Source organism: Pleuronectes platessa, chromosome 10, assembly GCF_947347685.1.
Source record: "Pleuronectes platessa chromosome 10, fPlePla1.1, whole genome shotgun sequence".
Taxonomy (NCBI): domain Eukaryota; kingdom Metazoa; phylum Chordata; class Actinopteri; order Pleuronectiformes; family Pleuronectidae; genus Pleuronectes; species Pleuronectes platessa.
This window is the reverse complement of record NC_070635.1, coordinates 25,657,683-25,677,545: the sequence shown is the minus strand read 5'-3', so window position 1 is coordinate 25,677,545 and position 19,863 is coordinate 25,657,683. Positions and strand designations below refer to the sequence as shown.

At 39.9% G+C, this 19,863-nt stretch overlaps 1 protein-coding gene across 4 annotated transcripts in view; it reads right to left on the bottom strand.

Moving 5' to 3' along the window:
• The window catches only part of oxr1a (oxidation resistance 1a), a 166,217-nt gene that overhangs the window by 118,566 nt on the left and 27,788 nt on the right, over positions 1–19,863 (bottom strand). The gene's annotated exons all lie outside the window — the stretch shown is intronic.

The following is a 19,863-nucleotide window of genomic DNA, read 5'->3' as shown; positions in this document are numbered from 1 at the left end:
AGGAAATGCCAGTGTTGTTGACAACGTCTTTCCATTTGCTTGTCTTTCTTTTGAACATGCAAAAATGAATAGATTAAAAGGAGTTCCAAAATATAAGCAATAACAATTAAATTTTTGATTAAAAGCAGAACATTCTTTGAAAATTAAGTTATTAATTAAATAATGCACTTAAAACAAAAGAAGCTCTCAAGAGAAAATTACATTGATTTATTCATTAAAGAATCTAATACAACAAATCTGTCTTTCCACTATTGACACTGGAGCTAAATGTGTGGTTACGCTCTAGCTCTCAATATGCCTTTGCTTCCTTCAAAACAAATTAAATTTAAATAAGATACTTTTTACACACCATTGCACAAAAAAAATTAGTTATGGGTAGAAAGGAGACAATGAAAAGTCCTGGTACGTACCCAGATGGCTTCAGAAAAGGTTCCATTGACTCTTGTGCAAAGGAGATAATGGAATCGATCCCTCAAACTGCTAAACCTAAGCGTAGGAAAAGACCTGTCATGTGACCTTGTCCTCATTAGGGAGGGGGCACTGTGCTAATTTATTTACCCAATATAACCTGCACAAGCAGGGACTCACAGACAGGAGGTTAGAGCTGGCCAAGCCGATTGGAGTGGGTTACTGATGTCTGAGCCAAGACCTCAGGGCTTGGGAGGAAGAGGAGGTGTGTACGTGCAGGGAGGTACAGTTGATGGAGGGATGAGAGAGGCAAACATTGAGATGGACAGGCTGGAGAGGAAAAGGATGGGGAAGCTGTCAAATCTAGAAGACAGAGAGCCGGTAATGCAGAAGCAGCAAAGAGAAGGAACAAAAAGATCAAAAAGAGCCAGGCTGGGTGCTGGCAGGATGGGTGTGTGTTATATGCTGTGTTATGCCTGGTCGTCACCATGTATCCCGGTTGGCCGGACTCTAGGGGTGTGTCACCTGGTTCTGTTCCAGCTGGTAAAAGCATAAGGGCTCCTGGTGGCGGAGATGTGTCACACTCAGCCATCTGATGATGACTCACTGTCGTCTGCTCCTGTGTGTGTGTGTGTGTGTGTGTGTGTGTGTGTGTGTGTGTGTGTGTGTGTGTTCAATGCATTAGCACCCTATTTTATGTGATGGCTACTCAGCAGAAACATAATCAGTAGAAGCTGACAGTATCTGGAGTCCATCTGTGATATGGTGATGAGAGAGGTACCAAGCCTCTAAAATAAAAGTGCCATCAAACAGCAAGGCGCGTGCATCACCTGAAGGCATCATAGCATTACATATCCTGTCCAAGTAGATATAAACAGCGGCTTAAAACATGTTATTCATCAAAAGGTCACAGAGAAAAGTGCAAAGACAGAAATGCACATATCACACACAGCCACACGGCTTGTAATGGCTGCAAATGAAATGCAAGAAGAATGCAAGAGACTGAGGGCGCTGCTCACAGTAATCTCTCCAGTACTGTGCATGCCTGATGGGGGCATGCATGCTGCCTCCTAGATAGATGCAGCCAACTAACAGACCTGCTCCTGTGTGACAGCCCCCCACCTCCAGGCCACAGCTGACCCAAATCTGTCTTTTTTTTGTCCTCTGCTTTACCCACAATTCAGCATCAGATGCTGGGACAGTGGACGCTGCACTTTCTCAAATCCCACTAACATTGCTCATAAAATCATCATGCTGAGGAGACAAGTTTAGCAGCCATACTTCTACTGCCCTCTATCCACCAACATGAAGCCTTACTTCACTTGACAGACAATTACTATTGCTCTGAAAACAGGAGGAATTTATTTTCCAAATTTAGATTTCAGGATTGATACGTCTTTGTATATTACTATAACAATATTCAACTTTACCAAAGAACTACACCCCTACTATAATCTTTTGCCTGCATCCTCAGTCCTTTTGTTGCTCTTACAATCACAACATTAGTTTGCTTGTAGAAATAGCAGATTTGTTTCAAGTTCTAGTATCAAAAAACAATTTAAAAGTCCAAACACATTAAGTGAATTTCAAGTGAAATAATGGAAAAGTGAGAATATTCAATCTGCTTACATAATAAAAAAATATAATAAAAATGTTGCAAGAAATGTATAGAACAAAATTTCTGTATCTTGAAAAATGAAAAAATTCAGCAGATTTAAAAACTACATTAGTAATTGGATTTTTCCCCCATTATAAAAACTTAAACTTTAGGGGTTAATTATAAACAGTAATTAAAGTATTACCGTCACATTTTATATGTAAAACAGATTGGAAAATAATAACTTTTCCTTGGCTGCACCTTCTTCCTAAAATGTTTAAATGGTAAGAGCTGCAAGTGATATCCTACTTTGCATCCTATAGCTAAAATATTGTAAAGCTTTTCAGTGGCAAATCAGCCTCTTCTCGTGGAAGACATTTTTACATCACAACTAAAACGCATATTAGCCTGCACAAAGCTCTACACCAGGGGTTCCCAAACTTTTCAGCCTGCGACTCCCAAATTAACGGTGCCAGAGACTGTCGACCCCCACCGACCCTGGATGTGTTATATAATGTTGTGCACAGCCACGCATACGCACTGTTAGGCCTATGCAAACACCGTGATATTATTTTATAGCAATTTAAGAAATAGAATATAACCAGAATACAGGGAAACATCCCTTTATAAACAGCAGGGCTGAGTGAGCATATGCTGCAAGTATAAAAAAGTGAGCAGGTGATGTCTGTGCGCGTCTTTGTGCATAATGAGCAGCAGATACCTTATTGCTGCCATGTACTTTAGGGTTATTTACTTTAGCCTAAACATTACTTTCATTTCTTAAATTCACTAATGAGATTTGTGGGCAATATGCATGGAACAGAGCAAGTCCCTTCTCTGTTTTATTTTGGAGACAGCGACTCTGAGATCATTCTCCACGTTTAGCTGCGATCTGTATTTATTCTTTATGTACGTCAGGGCTGAGAAAGTATTTTCGCACAAGTCTGCCAGCCTTGTTAACCAGTCAGGGTCAGTGAGGTGATCAGCGATCTGGGATCAGTGCTCTATCAGACATATGTGCACCTCGTCCCGCAGCTCATACAGGCGGCTCAGCACATCTCCCCGCAAGAGCAAGTCTGATATTGAGTGGACGTGTTTTTATGTAGTTGACCATTTTTATCGCGGTCAAGAATATGTTTAAGCTTTGGTTCAAGTGTTTTGTGAATAATACATTGTGTGGAACTTACGTGCGGCGCCACTTGTAAGACGATCGCTTTCAGTCCTGCCTTTTTCCCCAGCATCCCTCCTACACACAACAATACAGTTTTCTGAAGATAGTCACTCTTCTTTTAGCTTTGTAAAAATGTCCTTGCCTGTGCATATCCACTCCGGAGCACGGAACGCAGAGTAATACAGCATTAAGTTTTCCGTCAGAACTGTATCTGATGAAAACAAGCAGCTGGGCATAGTTTCATATATCTGTGAATTCATCTAACTGTAAAGCATATTTCCATCTCTTAACTCTATCCACCAGCTGGCACTTTATGTCCTGGGCAATGTCGGTGATGCACCGGGCAATAGTCCTGTTAGACAGCGGCACGGATTCCAGCTCACGGTTTATAATTTATCCCCATGCATGGCCAGATTTATAGCTACAGCAGCAGGTTTGATTAACATTTCGCAGATTGTGTCTGGCTTTTTTGCCTGTGCCTGGTTTTATTCTAATTTCAACTCATATTTATGTATATATTTATACAATAAAGGGTTAAAAATCACATTTTAAATTATTTTAAAATTTTATGTTTTTGGACGGCATCTCGCGTCCCCCCACCCCTCTGTCTCGAAACCCCCCCAGGGGGTCACGACCCCCACTTTGGGAACCCCTGCTCTACACTGACACAGCATGTACAATTGTAGCAGATGAAATTGAAGCAGCTCAATTAAATTCAGTATTTTGTGATGTGTGAGTCATTAAAACTGCCTAGCTGGGAAAAAGCTGAAGTGAGCATCACACACAGACAGCGATACCCAACCACTTGAAATGCAGATTTCATGTGACAGAATGCTTGACTCAATACAAATTTCATTAAACTGATGTGTTGTTTTCTTTAACTATTAAAATCATGTTTTTAACTCGCCATTTATGTTTGTATGCACCTGGTTTGTTTTGGTCTGCGTATGTCCTCATTTATCATGGGACACATTAGGAATCAATGAATATATTCAAGACAAAAGAGAGAAAAGATTTCTCTACTGGCGCCTTGGTGCATCAAAGGGTTCTAACCCCATTTTATTGCCCCCAAGATAAGGATTTGTCTGCAGTTTTTGAGGATCTATTATCAGAACTGAGGCTTGTACTGTTAAATGCAATATTAAGCTAAAAAATCCACCTCTATCGGTAGATGAACAAATCTTTTTAATATGACCAGACCCGTGATCCAAGATCAGCGCTCCTATTGTGACAGTATGGATGCCTTATGGAGGCAGGCCTTGAGCATGCTGTCCTATTAAATTATATCCTTTAAGGGAAGCAATACGTTAGTGCAGGGATTCAAAACTAAAAGCTTTAAATACACTTAGTACATGCACAAACTCGGGTCACAAACTGTCAGTAGTGTTCTGTCCTAGAACAGCAGCGATAAAACCTGCAGCGGTAACATTTCCGTTAGCTCGACGTCATCTATCATTGTCATAAAAACTCAATATCACCTCTGGCAGCCAGGGCTGGAGAGTTTCTGGCTGAGGTCTCACACAGTGAATCATAATTAGACCACTATCCTTCATATTTAGCACATTAAGGATTGTGTCATGTCTCTATGAAACGGATCTCATGGACTAATAGCAAATATTTGGTGACTCCATAATATGACTTGTATTGCCAAGTAGCTAAGTTTCTATCTTAAAGTTACAAATAGTTTGACATTTTGCGACACTTAACTTTGCGACGGCAAAAACATCTTGTCCCGGTGTAAGGTTGCCAGTGAACCTTATAGTTTTTTACATTTTAACCTGAGCTGTTATCAGTTTAAGTTATAATGCTAAGCTAATCTGCTGCTGGCTAGACTATCAATCTTTGCATTCAAGTCTCGAGTACAATTTGTGAATTTCTATTGAATTTAAATTAATTTTCCGTAAAAATCCTCAATAAGACATCAGCCTCCCCAATGTTGCATTGTGTTGCTTGCCCAGCAGGCGAGTTAAAATAAACACTGAAGAGCAGGAGCTAGCCAATTAAATCCTGTTAATCGGAAAGAGGAGCCAGAGGCAGGTGGATAACCTGGTGTGTGTTATATATAGCATTGAATCAACCGTTAGCATGTCACGGTAGCACACAAGCCGGCTATGTTGTTTGTTCATGTTTAGCAACATCCTCATCCCTTTTCCTTCAGTAGAGAACACCCGGTAAAGGGGAGTATGGATGGTAAAAGTATACATCCTTACGAATAATCTCTACTGTCTTCATACTGGCTGTCACTTGCCTGGTAAGAGAGTCATATGCCTCAGCAGTTTTTATGGCTGACTAAACAACAGGATTCTCCGTCACAGTGAAATTCTGCCAGACAGCTGTAGACAGCAGAATAAGGAGGTTGGGACCATCTCAGGTCTCCTTCTTCGTGAGAAACACAAACATATCTCACCCTGAATATATCAGGTAATGAAACGCTGTCAGGCCCATTTGTATTCTGGATTGTTTTAAGTTGAGCAGTGCCTAATGATGTTTCTTAGCATAGGGTAAAATGGTGTGAGCACTGTAATGCTTTCCTGACAGACAAGCACTGCAAAATACTTATCTGCCTGCCTGGATGTAAATAACTTAGCGGAGTCACTTATAAGAGAGATGTTTAGTGGAAGGAAAAAAACTAAAACAAACGCACAAACATTGAAAATCTTTACTTTAGTCAAGTAGTATGGTGAAAAGGACTGGAAATGGTCAAGAGCGGATGATGAATACAAAAACAGCAGGAATGCACCATGCTGTCTGTGATGATGGGAGGTTAAGAGGGCAAATATAAAAACTGAGGCTCTTTAACAAATTGATTTCCCTCAACACAAAAACATTTTTAGACTGAGAGTCCAGCACTCACTCTATACCTCAGGCCATCACTCTGTCCAAGCCTGGCTCTCTATATTATCCATCCATTTAGTATAGATTTTGTGAACAGCTGCAGGGTGTTGGAAGCACCTCCCTGCTCACACTGGACAAACGCTCTACATTGTAAACAATCAGAAAGTGATGCAGACGTTTGGTTCCCAGAGGAACAGATGGCTGTATTGTGCACTGCTTGTTCTTAAGGTACTATGTGATTTAAAGCTGCCTCATTTCAAAGACAGGATCTTGTCACAAAGTTGTGTGCAGCTGTAAAGACACCATATGTCATGTAACGATACAAGTCATCTTTACAACAGCAGTTAGAAGATTTCAATTTGTTTTCACAAACTACATATTGCATTCTGTCTTTTTTAAGACCTTTGTGACACATTACATTTATTTTATTCTTGTATTTACTGATTATTTAACAAATTTTCTTGTGTTTCTTTATTTTACTAAGCAGTATAAATATATACTCTGGACCTGCGAGTGAGAGGGAACAAAAAAAGTTTACCCCTAATTTATTGAGTAAAAAACAATGGACCTGTATTCAATCTCATCAATTTAATCAATTAGTTACTTAGTAACTTAGTTGGGCAGCTGTGGCTTAGGGTTGAGCGGTCATCCTCCAATCTGAAGGTCGGCAGTTTGATCCCCAGTCTTCCCCATCTGCATGCCGAAGTGTCCTTGGGCAAGATGCTGAACCCTGAATTGCCTCTCATAGAACAAGAAAGTGCTGCTAAAAGATGGGTGATTATAAAACTGTACTGTAAAGCGCTTTGAGTGGTCATCAAGACTAGAAAAGCGCTATATAAATACAAAACCATTTTCCATTTACCCTGCAAAAGCATAAAAAGACCGGAAAAGTCTAAAATTGCCCGATTTCTTTATACAGGCGTCGTCAAATCAGCCAGGACTGAAATCTGCCACTTGAAGAGAACATCCAGTGTAATCATTCAAATAAATCCTTCATTGGCAAATAGGAATGAAAAGAGCATTGGCTAGCACCATCTCGCTCCCTCTCGCTCCCTCTCACCCTCCCTCTCACCCTCCCTCTCACCCTCTCCCTGTGATGTATTGAGTACAGCCTGAGACAACAGAGTGGTGGAGAATGGGCTTTTAATCAGAAAGGCCAAGGCCTGGAGAGGAGGGGGAGGCTGGGGCAGCATTACATAAATAGTTTTATGCTACATGACAATTCATCATCCGACCAGACATTAATCTTGTCAAATATAAATTTAGAAAAGGCTTAAACATCATCAAGGGAAAGCAGGTTAATCATTTACAGTGTACAGGAACAAAAACAAATGTTTATGTTACACACAACAACCAGAAAACGTCAACATACAAACTATGACCTTATAGCTACGTATCAATTAGTAAACTGTGCTTTTCTTCTTCTTCTTAATAGCCTCTTTTGGTGTATAAGGGGCAGTACAACTTTACAGGTGTGTCAAAGCTCACAGCAATGCAACATTACAGCCACACGTCCACGACAAATAAAGGTTCTAAGAATAGAACCCAAAAAGAGAATGCTCTCAATATTCCTAGCCAGGAAAATGCTGGAATAAAAAAAAATAAAAACACTAGCGCAGTGCCGGTTCTAAACCTGCCTGTGTGGAATGGACTGTTGTTTTGGCCCGTGGTGATCCTCCAGAGTCGAATTTAGAACTACTCCTTGTCATTAGTGAGCTATCTTCAAAACAGGCCTACAAAATACTGTTGTTATTTTGTATTGTTTGCATGTAGTACATGTTTTTCATAAAATGGAACTCAATTAGTTTATTTAAGTTCACGTGTGTGGTTTATAAATAAGCTTGAATGATTTGCTGATTGAGCTGTTCTTTCCTCACACAATGCAGGGCAGCTTGCAGAAATTTGTTGAATTAGTTGGTAGATTTGTTTCATATTGACATCAGGCCTTTTAACCCATTTCCTTACTCTTCAAGATGAACCAACTGGGGTCATGTTGTGTCATACTGTCAACCTCATACTAACTTTAACTTGTAACCAGTTACTCTGTGCGAATGGTGTGGTGGAGAATGCCAGTCTGGAGATGAATGAAAATGCTCAGTGACAGCACTGTTCATCATAGAGCACACAATGGAGAATTGACTGTATGTCCTTGGGGCTAACTGGGGAATAACAGAATTATTTGGACACTACTCCAGAGCTCATAGGCATAAAGATCTCAGGGGTTAGAAATCTCATATTCGCTCGAAGTTTACCTCATCTGTCTGTGTGTGTGTGTGTGTGTGTGTGTGTGTGTGTGTGCACATACAGTCCTGCTCACCATTATTGGCACCCAACTAGTTTAAGTAGATAATTTGGAATATCTCCTGAAAAAATGAATCAAGTGAAACAACTTTTTTCTATAGTGTATAGTATGGGGGGGGGGGGGGGGGGGGGGGGGGGGGGGGACTTAAAGCTTGCTGTGTCACTGACATTAGCACACTTTGCTGTTAATCAGTATGGAAACACATTATGACTCACCTGTGGTAAATCACAAATGAGAATCACCTTTGATAAATTGTCTGTGCCCATGTGACATGAGTTAGCCTTTGAATGATGTCTTCCGTGTTTTAAAAAGCCACCTGTTATTCCCTGTTCCTTTGTCACAATTGTGAAGACAAAAGAGGTGACATCAGAAGGGCTATTATTAGCATACACAAAGTGTATAAGGCCATTTCCAAAGACCATGGTATCCCTGTTTTAACAGTGCGTTATGTTATTAAGAAGTTTACCAAACATGGAACTGTCAAGAACCTCCCTTGACGTGGGGGGAAGATAAAAATTGATGAGAGAAGTCTTCGTAGGTTGGTGCGAATGGTGGAAAAAAAACCACGTCAAACATCCAAAGACCTGGCCAACCTGGAACAGTCTGGAGTTATGGTTTCAACAAGTACCATACACCGCACGCTAAACCAAGCAGGACTTTATGGGCGAAGGCAAAGGAAGACACCATTCCCTAGTAAAAGACATGAAAAGGAAGGACTGATCTTTGCCAAAGAGTACCTGGACAAACCGCAGTCCTTCTGGGAAAATGTTCTGTGGACAGATGAAACAAAAATAGAGCTTTTTGGCAATGCACAGCAACAGTTTGTTTACAGATGGCACAATGAAGCCTACAAGGAAAATTATACCCTTCCAACAGTTAAGCATGGTGGAGGATCCATAATGCTGTGGGGCTGCTTTGCTGCATCTGGTACTGGAGGCCTTGACCGAATCATAGGAATCATGCAATCAGACAATTATCAAAAGATTTTAGAGCAATATATCCTACCCAGTGTAAAAAAAATTGGTTTGAGTTAAAGATCATGGGTCCTCCAGCAAGACAGAGATGCAAAGCACAAATCCAAAAGCATGCAGGAATGGTTGAAAGGGACAAAATGGACTGTTTTACAGTGGCCAGCAATGAGTCCTTATCTCAATCCGATTGAAAATCTTTAGGGTGAGCTGAAATCTGCTATTGGGGAAAAAAAAAATGCAAACGTTCAAGAGCTTGAAAACAATTTGCAAAGGAAGAGTGGAAGAAAATACCAGCTGAGAAGTGCAAGAAGCTTATAGCTACAAGAAACATTTGGAGGCGGTCATCACTGCCAAAGGGTTTGCAATAATTTTGTACAGGTTATGCCAAAAATGAAGGGTTGCCAATAATGGTGAGCAGGACTGTAACACACGGCTTGGATTCCATCTCACTCACACCTCAGAGAAGAGCTGAGAGGAACTCTTAGGTGCGATTTTGCAGTGTACATTCAATGAGCAGGTGTCTTCTCACATGTACACCAAGACATGACTCTTCATTAGCAGGAGGAATCACTGAATCTCACACACACACACACACACACACACACACACACACACACACACACACACACACACACACACACACACACACACACACACACACACACACACACACACACACACACACACACACACACACACACACACACACACACACACACACACACACACACACACACACACACCTCCTCTACCACTTAACCACAAAACTAATTCAACTCCTTCCAATAAAATAATAAAAAACTGAGGCATGAAAGACTTGCACTGTCTAGCTGGTAACACTGCTTACAAGACAATATATTCCAGCCCTGAGCTTGTTCTTCTGAATTATGTATGCTACCGGGTTCTGCAAATGACCTTTCATGATAACTGTGGCTCAGTGTCCTTGGGCTTTCAGCCTGGGAGTGGACATTATGCAACTGGGATGACTTCACTGGACTACATGTTAGTTTCAAATGTCAAACATGTCAAGGATAACAGGGCCAGATGAAGAGTGTACCTTTTGCTGCATCTTTTATGGAGGCAGGCACAGTGTGTTGAAATACCTCTCGCCTGCTAAATTAATTTTCAACCTGACTTAATCCCGGAGTAGACCGTTTAGGATTCTGCTGCCTCCTAATGAAAAGATGTTTATTGAAACTATACACAAGACTCTGGTAGTCACCACAGTGTGCATGCAATTGCTTCTGTATTTCCCTTTATGCTTTCTAGTCTCTTTTTTATTTAACTCTCAAATCCAACGGTCATTGCTTCATTCATGTCTTATCCCTTAATATTCTTCCTCGAAACACTTACCAAGCACGTTATCAGGGAGGCTATTCTCACACTGGGTAGTTCCTCCCTTTGCTCTCAAAACATTCTCAGTTGTTTGTACCACTGATTCTTCAAGCTGTTGGAAAAAATCCTTTCAGATTCTGTTCCGTGTTTAACAGCATCACATCTATAATTTCTCGGGTTTGTCAGTTGCAGATTGATGTTGTTCTACCATGGAGAGGTGTTCTTCTGAATTCAGATCTTGGCCCTCATTGAAGAAACAGTGCGTAGGATTCATATTAAAGTGTAAGTGCAAACAAAAGAATAGAAAATATATAGAGAAAAAAAAATCTGATTTAGAAACAGTGCACACGCAAACCTGAAGGCAATGTTCCTTTTATACATCACACTCCACGTGGACATGTGCATACATGAATCTGCCTCATATTCCTCCCTCTACCCACCCACATTCAACCATAAATGGTCCATGTAAAGCACCTCATGAATACTAATTTATCCAGCTGACCAAAGGGTTTCCATGGTGAATCATGCCATGAAGAACTTTGAGGTGTTTGTCAGTGAGGTGGAGGTGAAGAGTGATTTTATGGGACAGCAGTGATGTCACTCATAAAGAAAATATATTGATACACTGCTGCAGATAATACATTGAGCTTGAGCAAGTACAATAGAAAGTACTGTGCCAAAAAATAAGTGAGGGAACTTTTACGAGCTTTTAAAAGGCCTTTAGTTTTCATTATAGAAAACTAAAGGCCGATATATGCTACTCCGTTTTGACTGAGACGGACACATGGGAATGGCTTCGCCGCCGTGGAACGCCCTCTCCGAGCACCTCGGAGAGCTCTTCGTGCACCTCGGATTTTCTAACTATCAGTCGGCATTTCGGAGAGTCTTGGGATAGCCCTTGGCTGATATTGGTCCGCTAACGACATCATTTCCGCACGACGCCATTTCCGAAATCTCACATTTCCAGAAATGATAACAGATCTATACAATAATTTTTTGTGAGTGATCTCCAGTGCGCTCTCTGTGTGTCACATTCACTGCAGCTATTTTACACGCACTCGCCCTTGGAGTCAGTCCCAGCTGACATTAGGGCGGCAGTGGCTGAGGGGTAGAATGGTCGTCCTCCAACCTGAAGGTCGGCAGTTTGATCCCCAGTCTGACCCATCTGCATGATGTGTCCTTGGGCAAGATGCTGAACCCCGAATGGCCCCCCATAGAATAACCAGTGCTGCGAATAGATGCACTGTATGAATGTGTGTGTGAATGGGTGAATGTGAAACTGTACTATAAAGCGCTTTGAGTGGTCATCAAGACTAGAAAAGCGCTATATAAATACAAAACCATTTACCATTAGGTGGGGTACAGGTGGTCATCGACTCACACATCAAGGCAAACAACAATTTCCGACTCTCATCCACATTAAGGCCATGTTTCTAACTGGCCACACCCCAATTTTTATGACTTTGTACTATGGGAGGAGAATGGAGTACTCAAGCAGACACGGGGCGAACATGCCATCTCTACTTAGAAAGAACTGGTTGGCTGACAGGTTCAAATGTTAGGTGAGAGTGCTAACCACTGTACCACTCAAGTAGCCGTTTGAAGACGGCATTCCATTATTCCTATCTACCAATATACATGATACCCATCTACCTATAGGCCAGTGATACCCCTGAGGCATATCAATGGGCCTGCTTAGTTCTACTTTACTATTTAAAAAAATCCCACTCAACCAATAGTTTCATGTTTATCATGATCCTGTGAAAAAAAGAGCTGATGCAGGCCTAATACCACAAAGTATTAGCTTTGATAGTATCTCCTTGACCGGTTGACAGGTATGCGTCATGACTGCATGGGTCTCATATGCTTCCACTACCTCTGTGTGACATTGAACTTGGGGTAACCCTGGATCGGATGGTGAGGAGCACAGTGCTCAAGCAGACACTTAATTTCGTATTCCCGTATGAACCCGTATATAAAGGGTTTTCCTGTTGGATTATGTGTAAGAATATATAGAAACTGGTTTGATCAGAGAAAACTGGTGGGCTGGAAAACTGGTAAAACTGGAAAAACTATTTTTACTGGTTGAAAGTAAGCTAACCTAGGTAAAGGTCCAGCTAAAGTATTCAGTTTTTTTACATTTAAGTCCAAGCTGCAGAAATTTGACCAACTTAATGATGACAGTCGCCTGAGCAGAGTTTTGTCCAAGTGATGCACTAGAAAGGTTTGGATAGGATGTGATAGCTCTAATTAACTAAGGAACTTCTCTCAGAGCCAATTGCAAACAAATATATTATGTCCTTTTGTTTTGATGCACACCATCTTCTTTTCCAACAGGCCAATGAATTGGCATTCTCAAAACCTTCTTCTTCCAAGTATTGTCAAACCCTTGGTTGTTTCTCAGCTTAACTATTACCTTTCAGTGACACATTAAGAGGGGGAGGTACGGAGGGTGTCTATTGTATTAAGAAAACATATAAGATATAATTTATCAGATCTTGTTAGAGCGACTGTTCGTGACCCAATGTGTGTTTCTGTGTGTTTCTGTGTGTGTGTGTGTGTGTGTGTGTGTGTGTGTGTGTGTGTGTGTGTGTGTGTGTGTGTGTTTTTGGGCAATTAATTGTGAATAAACAAACCTGTGTTGATAGCCCAGAACTAAGTACAATTTTTTTTTTTATATTACAACATCCACTGTTTATAGCATCATTTTTGTGCAAATCTCATTATGAAATAACACAATATGGCCAAAGGTGTGTGGAGACCCATGAGTGCACAAATTGGTCTTTGGCCTTTTTTATGATATGGGTTGCATCCCTTAGCTCTGGTTAAAGGTTATACACATGATTGAACTTTAAAATAACGGTAAACTATTCTATATGTCAGGATATATTGGAGTATTTAATGGCATCCTGAGCAGAGACTGTGTGTGTGTTGTGATCAGCCCTTCGCTGTTTGATAGTCCCTCACTGTAAAACCATTAAACACCAGTCACACTTCTGCCATAACACTGTGGTTACAAATGTTCTTCATCCAGGCCATGGGCTAAACCCAGTGCGACATGGCTATGCTAATGATGCTTCCCGGAAAAGAACGAGGCTCATTTCATATGGGATTCTGTCTTGAATGAAAAGGAAGAGGTATAATGATCTGTATAATTGAACATTAATGCCCAAACAGCACTGAATCTCACTCGCTGTTAACCTGTCAAATGTCAACGCCTGCAAGTTAAACTCCATTAATGCAGACAACTGGCTGTATGGGCCTCTGCAGCCTAGCAGGCATTTGTAAAGCTTCGCTGCCACATCGACAGTTTAATTCATGACTTAACTGCCGCTTCTTCCCAGTTTAATCGTTATATGTACATTAAAAGGGATTCGTGCATTTCTCAGTACCACGCTGTCACATCCACCAAGAATTGTTGTGAGGGCCCAATGGATGCCATAGAAAATAAGATCAAATATGAATGTCTCAATTTCACAAGCAAGGTTGAATGAAAATGCATATGCTCACAAATCTTACTGATAACCACCTCTATCTGAAAGAATGTTTTATGCCGTTATTGGATTCTATCCACTAGAGAAGCTGCAGAGCAAAGTAGAGATACGTTTTTTAGCACCCCTATGCTCTTGATGGCAACATACATGTTAATATAACATTAAGGCTAAAGTTATAGTATGTCTTAATGTCTACATCCTTAATGATCAATGTTAAAGTTATGGAAATAACCAACAGCATTGTTCTTGTATTGCAGTATAGAACAAGTCAGCCCTAGTATTAGAATAATAATGAAAAATGTAATTGTATTACATTAAAATCTAACCTTACCCTATTTAGTTGCTCATGTTATTCAACAAACAAGACATTGCTCAATTAATTGCTTATGTTCAACCAGGAATCTTGATATTCCAAAATGTGATGGTGATGATAATTTGACCAAAGTCTTTACTAATACAACTAGAGGAGTCCCTGTTCTGATATGCCTGTTTGGAATGGGCTGTTTGCTCAACTTGTGGCAGCTTTCTTTTTGAATCTCTAAAAGTGTGTTGTCATCGTCAACATCACTCACATTGATGAGTCCCAGCTTCAGCTACAGAGCACTGGTCGTCTGTAACGTGAACCATATACCTAAAGAGATTTCTGGATTTAATAGATAAATGCGGTTTCAGATAATTAGTTTGACCTGGATTCCTTGGATAAAAACTTCTCAAAATACTAAAGATTAATTCAGAGGCTTTAATGTCAGCCTCAGTTGCTGCTGACTCTGGGGCGATGTTGCCAAGGGGGTAGACCGGGTGTTCACCAACATGAAGGTTGCCGGTTCAAACCCCACTCTTCCTCATCTGCATGCCGAAGTGTCCTTGGCAAGATACTGAACCCCTAAGTGTCTCCTCATAAATGTTGAGTGTACTAAAAATGTAAGTCGCTTTGGACAAAAGCGTCAGCTAAATGACATGTAATGAAATGTAATGTAATATCCCTTGTGTGTGAAGTGTTAAAGCTGGTGATAACAGGACCTATATCCCACCTGCTTGTTTTAATTTAGCTGTGGATGGTAGAGAACAACCCAGTTCTTACTCAGCACCAGAAGACTGTAAACACATCGTACCTCACAATTGGACTGCAGAGCTCATACCTCATAGATCAGGAGAGTGAATTAAATTAGTTTAGACTTAGATTTATGAGTAAGCTGTTGCTCCGATCTTAATCATGTTCACATACACACAAGACTCCGATACACAGATATAGACAGAGTATCAGTGCGACAACAGGGTGCTACAAAGATAAGATTTGTAAAATTGGAGAGAAAAGCTCTGGGCCTCCTTGGAGCAGATTTGTTTTTAAGACTTGAGAAGAATGCAAAGAGAACAATGTGCAATTCATAAATTTACACATACTGTAGAGCTAGGAATTAATTTACAACCAGCTCATTATTGATGAATGTCACTTCTTCGATCTGATACTCTTCTTCCAGATACAGAGCTGGCAAATAGTCTCTATTTTACAGCAATACACCTCTGATTTCAAGATTTGCTTTGACAACTGGGAACTGCAGGCGGCAACTCTCCTTTAGCGTGATTTATTATGAGGTATTTCAAGCTAATCAACATTGCATTAACAGTATAGTATGAGCTATATACTGTATAATATCCACACCTAATGAGGAGCTTATATTACATCTTGATTGTGTTAAATTACCAAGATTAAATCAATCACATTAATTGTGTATTTAGATAAAACCCAAGTGACAGTTAAACATTACTGATGTCAAGCAGAAAGAAATTAATGTATCCTTTAATTTATTGTTCCCAATGTTGATGGCAGAACAATATTTTCTTATAACACAAGGGAGATGGATGCCGTAATATCAGAAGTTTAATAACACATTCTACTCTTAGTAGTTTTGAGATTGTTTGACCCCATAATCGTAATCACGATTAAATTTCGATTAATCAAGCAGCCCTAGAAATGGCAAATACAATTTTTTACATGATGATATTCGACTTCACATTTCTTAACACTTGCAATAGCGACCGTATTAATGTATAATTTAAAACATAATTAATAATTTATATATTTTACTTCTAAGTTGACACATGGTAACTCCCCCTTTGTATTATATTAACAAAAATCGTGGACTAAAAGTACTGACTGTAGTTTTTTATAAAATCTAAAAAGTATAGTAAAAATACAGCACTTCAGTATAACAGCTCCGGACATCAACAACAAAACTACATTGAGTCTGGCTGTCTTTATGATTTATAGCTTTATATATATATTGTATAACACCCTTAACACAATCTATTCCTAATCTCCATAGTCTCATTAGTATGATTTGCCTGTATAGCTGACTCACATCATGGATTCACATGATGTCCACAGGGCACTCAGTTATTGCAGCTGACCTTGTTTTGTTTTTTTGCTCTAATATTGTATTTCTTCACATGTATTCCATGTGCATAGTGCTCTGGGCACCACCACATTATCTAACTCGTCTTTATGATGAGTCACAGGCCCAACCTTAGGCAAGAGAGCTCGGAAAAGAGGAAGAGATGTGATTTGAATTCAGCAACAGGAGACGGAGGGAAAAGGACAGTGTATTTTAAGATGAGTCTGTACCTCTGGGTAGATTTGTCAGAAATCATTTAGAGATGCTCCAGTGGAAGACAAGAATAAGCCATACCTGGAGTGTGTGAGTGTAAGTGTGAGTGTGTATACAATTGAGATGCATCATGTTTGAAAAGTCATCTGTGATGATGTAACTGAAGTTCCCAGAGTAACATATGATCATATTTCTCCACAGCACCCTGCCACTTAGTCATGTTACCCTGCCTCATGTTAAGCAGAGTTAATTGCTAATTCTCTCCACAATCATGTCCGCAAACCAATAAAAATGTGCAATAATTAAGATCAGTGTTAATGACATAATAAGGCCGTAACAAAGTACACCACATTTGTGCTATTTTGACCAATATTTGTATCCAGGGGTGTTCACGCCCCCAAACCCCTTACCTATCTCCCACTAACAGGCAGTTTACAACATTTCCTTGTGGAGGCCTGTGATGTAAGAACGTGCAAACATCGGTCATTTGACTAGGGGCGTCCTTAAAAGCTGACAGATCAGCCGACCTCAGTCTATCTCTTGTCAGTCAGATGGCATAGAGCTACTGTAGGTGGATGGCAGGGTAGTAGAACAAAAGGGCATTATTTCATGAAAAGGAACTAGTTTAGGGTTTTTCGCTTTGCCTTTAATATGAACAAGGATTTGTTTTAGTCATTAGTAACTTTAATGACCCTTATACACTGTTGTACATTTAAACCCATGGTAGACCTGAAACCTCCTAACGCCTAAAATTAATCTACTCTTAAGTAACAGACTACTAACTAATTGACTGCTAGCTATCACTTCCTATTTAGTAAAAAGACAGGTATTGATCAAATTCTTGTGTAAATACCAGTGAGCCTTTCTTCCAAATTTATAACCATGATATAGTTTCTTTTTAAATACAGCAGAATACTTCAGTGGATCTTTTTAAGGTTGTAAAATAACTCTGATATTTCATAACATCAACTCTTCCTCTTTCCTGACAATTGGGTGTGGACATTCTCTAGACAGACATGTCAGCAATGAGGAAATCCCCAGGGGCCTCATTGATAACCGTTTCTTACACACAAAACAGGGCCAGAAAAATACCACATCTCACGCAAAAGTTGGGATTCATAAAAACAAACTTGACGGGAGAATGTGAGCACTTCCACACTAACTCTGACCCATGTGTACGAACATTTTGGAGATGGGAAAATGATGATGCTGATGTTAGGTGGTGAACTGAAGCCGATTATTGATTCATTTCATCATTTACATTAAAACTAGCAGCATTATTTGTGCTTGATCATTATAACTGTTCCATAAGAGCCTTCAATTGAAAAAAAAAAAAAACGTACAGAAATTTACGTTAATTTACCATTAAACAGCAGAGTTCTAGAGCCGAGTCAGTTCTTATACCGTGCATGTATCATCAGGGAAGAGTGTGTGTAAATTTGCTCTGGTGAACCCAACTGTTCACAACCGACTTTTCATAGTAGAAACCCATCTACTATGGATAATTTAATATTCATTAGTTACTTTGCATTGACCATTAGTGGTTGAATGTGGGTGTGTAGAGGGCTGACTTTGAGGGAGATTCACACATTTTAGCTTTTCCGCGCATGTACACTTATAGTATGAATCCTCAAACCTTTATATAAAAGAGTCCCCAGAGCTTTCAGGTGAGGAGTGGTGCTTGTAGACCATACAAGAGGCAGGGTATGTCGGCCCTTATCAACTAAAGCTCTTGAATCTGTCTCCACTTTTTCATTACATTAAACACAAACAAAGTACCAATGTGCCGTAGTGTTATTTTCCTCAACATAAGATTCATCCAGTTTTTCAAGGTTCAAACCTAATCTCTTTTCTTGCATCTTTTCTCTCCACAACAGGAACAAATGAAGTCGAACTAGTGCACATTGTCAATCTCTATAGCCTTCCAGGCCTCTTTCCTACTTTAGGACTGAAGGAGGAAAAGGAAAGACTGTCTGCACAGTGAAGTAGGTGAAGCGAGCAGCCGGCTCCGTGTAGGAGGCTGAAGAACGCTGGCATGCCATTGTCGCTGCTACCTTAACCTTTGTGTGAATCCTGTGTAAAATTTTGTAGAGCTGGCACCTTCTTCCATCTGTCCTCAAACCTCCGCTCATGAAAATGTCTGTATGCTCTGACTTCTCTACAACTCTTCAACTGCCTCTTGAACTCTATTTTTCGCAACAATTTGGTGAGAGGATGTTAGGAGTGGGAAACTGAAGGGCTTTTTAAAAAGAGGGCTCCGCCTCTGGTGCTCTTTACGATATAAGCAACAGCCTTTTATATTGCATTCTGAGACACATGCAATCAGCTAAAGAGCCTGCTTAGAATGTCATAACTGCACCATGCCCGCTTCATGGTGATGCTTCATTTACTTCAATTTTCAAACTAAATAGTTCAGATTTTACACAAGTCATGCGTCCAAAAATGGTTCTCAAAGATAAGCAAGAGTATAGGCATTGGAAACTCTGTGCCATCTGTTGTAAAGTTATAAATCAGAGTCAATTCCACATTGGGATACTGTTCAATGAAGAAAAGCTGGTGGCTTTTAGGATTTAATATCGCTCTGAGACCACTCTCTCCTCCTCATGCATTAAAGAGAACTGTAAAGTCGAGCTCATAAGACGGTCTGCTGGCAACCACTACAAGCTGTATCCAATAATGTGAACATACAGAACAAGTGTCTGATGATGTCACCAACAATAGGAGACAGTAAATAAAACCGTAACAGTAAAAAACTATTTTCTTATTACAAATCAGGATAGAAAAACCCTAAATAACAAAAAGTTGCTCCATTTGAATGAGGAAAAAATGGAAAACATTGTTTATGTTTATTTAGTTGCCACTGTTAAATCATCATTACTACAAGCAAAATGATTATATTCATCATTCAAATATTATGTTGGGGGAGGAGAATACTACATGCAATCCATTGAGCAATTTCCGCTTCCTTTTGTTTTGTTCTTCAATCAGGCTTCTTGCAATTAGTCTGAATTGGTCTAGACCAGACCAAACAAGGCCAGGTGTGAAGCTTACACAGAAAGTGTTCCACACGTACACATGTAAAATATAGATATGTAATGTTTTCTCTTTTTTTTTTCTATTTCTGTATATGAAAATATATTATAT